The sequence below is a fragment of the Numenius arquata genome, chromosome 6 (genome assembly GCF_964106895.1).
Source record: "Numenius arquata chromosome 6, bNumArq3.hap1.1, whole genome shotgun sequence".
NCBI classification, from domain to species: Eukaryota; Metazoa; Chordata; class Aves; order Charadriiformes; family Scolopacidae; genus Numenius; species Numenius arquata.
The window spans coordinates 7,461,797-7,469,785 of record NC_133581.1 but is presented as its reverse complement, the minus strand read 5'-3'; positions in this window follow the sequence as shown (position 1 = coordinate 7,469,785).

Genomic DNA, 7,989 nt, shown 5'->3' with positions numbered 1-7,989 from the left:
AGGCAGAAAGACTCTTAATATTTTTGGTATTATAACAGGGCAATGCTTTAATCATAAGTTAAATTAAGAAGTGCCACTGTCTGCAGCCAAAAGAAAGAGGCTAACTCTGACATACCACCTGTGCACTGCTTCTCTGTCTCAGCATTGACCTTGGTTGACAGGAACATGTGCCTGAAAATTGCACCCAAGAGGAAACTCATCACAACGTGAACAATCACAGTAGAATGATAAACACCCACACTGCACAAGAAAGCTGCCAAACCCTCACAGCAGCCAGGACTCTAACTGCATCTGGAAGGAAATACGCATGTACCAAAAGAACGTATACATGAGTATGTACATATGTGTTTACACACGCTCTCTTGCTCCACTTTATGCCTAGAGTGCCATGTTTCATTTTGTAATAAAAAGTATGCATAAAAATAGCTTTCTTCTCCCTCATGACAGAGACAACTAAGATTATCAGGTTCCTTATATGCAGTCACAACAGAAGGTTATGACGTCTTGCAGTGATTTAATCCTACTAATGCATCAACGTACATTTTTCCCCTTAACAAGATAACTGATGTGTTTAGCTTTGAGTAGCTTGGATTTCCTTTTAATAATGTATGATTACATGCTCCCACAAGATCATCAAAGCTGCAAGACGGCCATAAAAAACACATTCGGCAAGAAACTAGTCTAACTGTGTTTCCTCTTAACTAATGGAAAAAACAATGGGTTTTAAATGCTACATGGGATGATTTTCTTGCACATGTGGTCTTACGCAAGATTCCTGCTGTGGAAGTCTAAGGTTGGCAGACATCTTCAAAGTCAAAGTGAAGAGCCAAAACAGTCTATGGGCTCAAATCTGTTCACAGGCACAGGTGCTTGCACAAGGATAACACAATGCATTCATGCAGAAACCATGAAAGATCAGATACATTCGGTGTTAACACTCCCGGAGTAAGGCTTTCTGCCAGTTCTTGAAATGGAGAATTGGTATGCCAATGAAGACTGAAAACAATTCTTGCTTTCTTCTATCATCTTTCCTCTAGAATATTTGCTATATCTCCTGCCATCTCTAGACATCCATAGACCAAGATCTGTGAAGTGCAAGTCATGGGGACAATAAAAGGAGTTGAAGGTGCTCGGTTCCTCAGCATGAGAAGTATATTCGCAGCAACAAGCAGGATTGCAAGAAATCATTTTTTTCTGTGTTTGCACATCAATCACAGGAGATCCGTATCACTCATGTATGAAAAAGACAAGGAAAGGAGTTGCATCTCTGGTGACATATATGGATATTCAGAGTTCAAGGACTGGTGCACTTGCAATCTGCCTGTAAAAATGTCTCATAAAATTCCTTCAATTCTGAAGGCCAAATCTGACACCTTTTAGGTAGCTTTCACACTGCAAGCGACAACTCTGCTTAAGATGTGTGAAACCCTTGGTATGGCTAGAAAAAGCTGTGGATCAGCTCAAGCAGCAGATCCTGCAGGGTGCTGAGCCACTACAGTTCCTTCACAATCACTGGTGGGGTGCATTCTTCCTGCTCTTACCCATATGTGTGCGTTGCAGCATTCAGTCATGTAAATAAGGGAAGAAACAGTGGTGAGGATGCATGGTTTTGTTTTTGTTTCAAAGACTCTGTGCTTGCAGACTTGCCAAAGCCAGATGCTGTAACTCTGCATAGTGTTACTCTCCAAGATGGGCCAGAATCTTCCAGACGCTGGGTGGGGTGGGTGCGAGGCCGCTTCATTAGCTGTTTGAAGCTGCGTGGGTAGTTTCCATTGTGGTCTAGCAGCCATGCAGGACGCACCCAAAGAAGCTGGGTAAACCGCATACAGGAATTAGACCAAACTAAATTCCACGCTTCCACAGCTGAATTGCTACCCGTACCCCAGCGAGCTAGCTGAAAGCAAGGTAGGTACGTCTCCAGCGAGAGGAGACAGATTAAATATTCAGACAGAAGGCCCTTCTTTCTGCATCCTGCAGCACAGAACACCACCCTGATGCTGGAGAACAAGGTGTGAAATGGCTCTCTTGAAATAAAGGTGAGTTTAGTGAGGAGTCAGGAGGCAGATCTGCTCAACAGAGTGTCCCAAAGCAGGAAAACACCAAGCTTCCATGGTTTTAACCACTAAGCTGGAAGTCTCGGAAACCCCGACCTTAAAAGGAGTGACTTCCCACTAAAGGCACAGAAAACATGGAAATCCCAGGAATTTCCAGCACTTCCAGCCTTTCCGATCACCTACCAGTAAATGCCAACTGAGAGGTTGGAAGCTCTTCAACGGACTTCCAGGCAGAAGACTTCCACAGAGCAAGGCTGCCAAAGCACCACCAATCCCGTACAGCCCAACAACTGCTCTACACAGCTGATAGTCACCTGTCAAATGCCATTTTCACTGAAAAGCTGCAGGGACTGGGGAGCACATTTATTTCAGAAATAAAATGTTTGCTGTTTCCAGAATGAAATTATCTCAAAATTTCTGGTTGGCAGAAATTCTTTTTTTTATTTCCCAGATCAATTTGGACCAAAACCCCCCACAAAAAAAAAAAAAAAAAAAAAAAAGAAAGAAAACAAGATTTCCCATGAAACAGAAATTTTGTTCTTCAGCCAGTTTCAATTGGTAAAAAGTGGAAGGGAGAAAAGGAGGGAGGAATTCTGTTAACCAGTATAAATCTCCTTGAGACCTTTATATTGCCAGACTTGTTTTCACGTACTCAGAGATGTTGATACCAGAAGGAACAACCGCAATTTCTTATCTAAACCTTTATATGAGCTAAGATTGAATTACCAAGGTTTAACGAGTTACCACGTCAGCTGAACCAAGCAGTCTTTGTACATCCTCAGCCCTTAACTAGCGCAAGACAAAGTGGTTTAACATAATTATTTTTGTTACAGGCTAAATCAAGTTTCATTGCCTTAAATATCCCACAGCCTAAATGTGTACACACTTACTGCATTTCATAGAATCATAGAATAGTGTGGGCCAGAAGGGACCTTTAAAGGTCATCTAGTCCAACCCCCCTGCAGCGAGCAGGGACATCTTCAACTAGAGCAGGTTGCTCAGAGCCCCATCCAGCCTGACCTTGAATGTTTCCAGGGATGGGGCATCTACATCCAGGCAACCTGTTCCAGTGTTTCACCACCCTCATTGTAAAAAATTTCTTCCTTATATCTAGTGTAAATCTTCCCTCTTTTAGTTTAAAGCCATTACCCCCTGGTCCTGCTAAAACATTTCTCCCCATCTTTCTTGCAGGCCCCCTTTTTCACCTGTAGAATAGTAGAATATCTCAAGCTGGAAGGGACTTGACACATAATAATCTGGAGCAATTTGAATATATCTGTAAGAAAAGACGCAGTAATTGACTTGCAGCACCATTACTTTGCTGCTCTACTGTGGCGCCGTTAGGAGCACCACATGAGACCAAGGGTCACAACTCACACAACAAACAGGAGCAACAGCTGTTACTCCAGCAGTTACTAATTAACTGAACTAATTAACTAATAATTAATTAACTACTAGTACTATTTACCCAACTGTTTCAGACCAAACTTATGCCTGAGTCATAGGAGAAATCTCTCCCAACCACAGAATGTGCCACAGATCACTATCTGAGCACATCACTCCTTTTAACGTAAGGATGTGCTGCTATGCCGAGTTTACAGATTCAGCAGGGAACCATATTAACTAGTCTAAAAGCCATGAAGGAAATCTATGGTGTAACAAAGTCTCAAGCACAGCACGTTCCTGCATCCCTTTTACACACCTGTACCTCCTCAATGATCTGTCCTTTGAGACTACAGTTCGTCTCTGTTTCCCAAGTTGGTTGTCATGAATATTAGCTTATGATCATCAAGAATAATGAGATTGCTCCTGTTGCTATCAACTAGCGCTTTGCAACTAATTTTAACAGGAACAGGCTTGTTAGCTTCCCATATTTAAAGATACCACAATGCTTCCCTCACATTGCAAATAGAGCAGTAGGTTAGTTAGTGGGACTATGTATATATGTATGCATTAATAGAAACATATATATTTACAATATGTATGTTGTTGAAACAACAACAGACTTAAGTTTTACTTCTGTAGCCATGGAACAACCTACAGAACAATGAAACACCCTGCATCTAACTTCTGCCTTGTTTACTTTCTCAAGGTCTCCGTTAACTTATCTTTTAGTCCATAACATTGCAAGTCTCACACAGATTTCAAACTGCTACCATTTAAAAGGAACAAATAGCCTACATCTAGGGAAATTATTCTATTATTTTACCCTAAAATAGAGACTGGGGGGAAAAGGTACTTGTTTCAACACTGAGGTCAATATACAAGAGCACTAGCTGACCCTCCTGCAGGATTGTCAAACTTAAGGATCAAATATCCCGCAATTTGTCATGATTAAGCACATGCTCGCTTCCCAGCACTTGCTGAAGTTCTGGCAAGTCGTGAGACAGCAAACTTTAAATCTGTAACATGACTGATAGAAGTGTTGTTTTTAAAGGTTGAAAATGTTTTAGCACTAAATATTAAGTCACTCAGAGATTGAAATATGTATGGGATCAATTTTTCACCACATTTCATCAGTCTTTTACATTGTGAAAACCAGTGGGGTTACTCTGGCATAAAACCAGTGCAAAGGAATGGAGACTCATGCCTGTGGTCACTAACGTGACCTAGTTGTATATACAAAAGGATATGGGGAAAAAAAAAACATTAAGAAAGGGTGTCAAAGCCCAAACATGTTCTAAAATGACTTTCCAGTGTGACACTAAGTAAAAACAACATTGTTTTTTGATAAACACTTTGGTAGCATTTCATAGAATCATAGAATGGTTAGAGTTGGAAGGGACCTTAAAGATCATCTAGTTCCAACCGCCCTGCCATGGGCAGGGACACCTCCACTAGAGCAGGTTGCTCAAAGCCCCATCCAGCCTGGCCTTAAACACTTCCAGGGATGGGACATCCACAACTTCCCTGGGCAACCTGTTCCAGTGCCTCACCACCCTCACAGCAAAGAATTTCTTTCTGGTATCTAATCTAAATCTCCCCTCTTCCAATTTAAAACCGTTACCCCTTGTCCTGTCACTACACTTCCTGACAAAGAGTCCCTCTCCAGCTCTCCTGTAGGCTCCCTTCAGATATTGGAAGGCTGCTATGAGGTCTCCCCAGAGCCTTCTCTTCTCCAGGCTGAACAACCCCAGGTCTCTCAGCCTGTCTTCATAGGAGAGGTGCTCCATCCCTCTGATCATCTTTGTGGCCCTCCGCTGGACCCGTTCCAACAGGTCCATGTCCTTCCTGTGTTGAGGACTCCAAAGCTGGACACAGTATTCCAGGTGGGGTCTCACGAGCGCAGAGTAGAGGGGTAGAATCACCTCCCACGACCTGCTGGCCACACTTCTCTTGATGCAGCCCAGGATGCGGTTGACTTTCTGGGCTGCCAGTGCGCACTGCCGGCTCACGTTGAGCTTCTCATCCACAAGCAATCCCAAGTCCTTCTCCTCAGGGCTGCTCTCCAGCCATTCTCCACCCAACCTGTATTTGTGCCCGGGATTGCCACGTCTCAGGTGCAGGACCCTGGACTCCCATTTGTTGGAGATGGTTTATGGGTGTCACTTTTCACTCATTGTTGGGACTACAGAATTTATGTCCGAATCAGTTTCAGAAAGTTGCACCACCTTGCCACCAGACTGTGGCTGTGTCTGCAGCAGGCCAACTGTTTGTGTGGCACAAAGTGGTCACATGCCATCCAAAGGTACAGATGGAAGCAGATTCCAGCAAAAAATCTGACATCATTCTAGCTGTTAGGCTGTGCTGTCTCCATTTCAATTCTCTCTCAGACAGTTTCTTACTGAATCCAAGACTATCTTTTGAGTTTTGCCCTTGGTTTATGTTCTCATAATAATTACACACAGTAAATGTCAGGGAAGATTCATGAAGGCCACGAGAAGATAGGCCAAGCAGCACAGAAGAAATTTCTGTGCTAGACAAAGCTATGAGACACAACTCATGAAGGATTGTAGTCTGGAGAAAAATAGCTTGGCAGGTAAATTGAAGGCCATAAAGTCACAGCCTTCACAGAGAAAATTCATTTAAATCAACCAAACATAAGAAGGTCCATACTGCTGTTTGCTCCTTTGGGTTTGTTTTTCTCAGTTTAGAATCAGATCTGCCTTTGAGCTCTTTCTGCCAAACTCTTGACAAATTTCATTTTGAAAACTGACAACAACGAGGAAGCTTTTAACTGTTTTTATATTAATCTACTTCAAACTTTTTTATCTAGCTAGAGGCAGGGTTTAATCAGTTACAGGTTCTTTCTCTAAAGCAGGCCTCAGATCAACTTAACCACAGTTTACACTGTGGCCTACATTACTAAATTCAAATGGCATTTAACTTTTCAAGGTCTTTCTTTAGAGTGGTAACACTGAGCTTTACATGATACACAGACAAGGGTTTAGGAAATACCAGCTGGTTACTTCTGAAAGGATTCGCTGATGGACTCCACCACCACTAATGGAAAACTGAAGAATGCACTTAGCCAGAACGATGTCAGACGTTAGGATTTCTCACTACCCATCACACACACACACACACACATATACAAAAAAAACCCCAACCTTTTTCATGCTTACTGGGAAGCTCCTGGAAGAGCCCAATATTGCATTCCCTGCAAACCCCCAAATTCCCTTGGATTTCACTGACAATTTTGAGTTGCACAAGCATAATTCCCTCTCCAACTAGTAACTTCTGCCAGAGCCACAAAAGGCATGACTCTCCTACAACTGCTAGCCAGAGGATTTAGCCTTTTTGAGCTCAAATTGTCAAGCTATCCTCTAGCTCTGGTAGTTCCAGGTTCAATTCCTGGTAATGATTAGGACAACAGTTACTTCATGGAGAACACAGCATCCATCTCCAAGTACTTCAAAAATTCTTAATATAGAGGAACACCTTTAGTTTTATTTTAGTAGGCATAAATATATACCCACATACTATCTCAAGATACGATTGGGAGGGAAAAAAGTGTTGAAAACTGATTTGTAATAGGAGATGCAGATTAATAATAAACGGTTATGTAACACAAAATGGCACATAATATTAGGAATCCTTAGCTGCAATAAAAAACAGATGTCGCTGTGTCTATAACAACCCTGCAAAATTCTACTTGTCTGTTACCTCTGGGATTTTTCCTTTACATATACACGTACATGTTAAAACTTGCAATTTCCACGGCAAAGACCAGTCAAGGAGCTTTTATGTCTGAGCTTCTGAGGTTTGATAATAATTTTCTAAAGTTGCCTAGGATAGAACACATGAGAACTGCAAGCAGCTGGCTCGAAGAATCACATAATATTATCTGTGTATGTATTTACAGCTTGTGTTTAGGAGGCAAAACACATTCAGTGAGAGAATGACATCTTTTCAAGGATTTAAACAAAAACACAGAAAAATCAGAGCGGAATTGAGGCTTACAAGCAGGAAAATATACAGTGATAATTGCATAACAAGCTCCCTGCAAGGCTTTCTCTCTGCCACCCTTAAAAGACATGCTGGAAAAAAATACAACAGGTCGTTCCTAAACATGATGTGGTTAGTAGGAAACAAATGCTGGTAGAAAAAAATGCAGTGACTATTTCCTTGTAACACAACAGGATTAATTATTACCTTTTCTCTAAATTTAGAGTTTTTCTTGTATTCTGTTACTACAAAAATCTTGACTATACTTCAAGTTATAATATTAACCAATTATATCTGATTTTCTGCATTGACTTGAGGAAGCTCACTGTATATTCTCTCCTACACTGTAGCTTACCACAGAAACTGCTTAAAATTCCAGCTCTGAAAAAACCTCTGAAAGTGCTTAATTTGAAATTCCCCTGCAGTCAATGGGCTGTGCTTATCCATATTTATATGTTTGGCAGCTTGGGACCCAAAAGAGCTTCAACAAGTTCCTTTCTCCCTGTGCACACTGAGGTCTTTTTGAATCCCACCAACCATTTAGGAA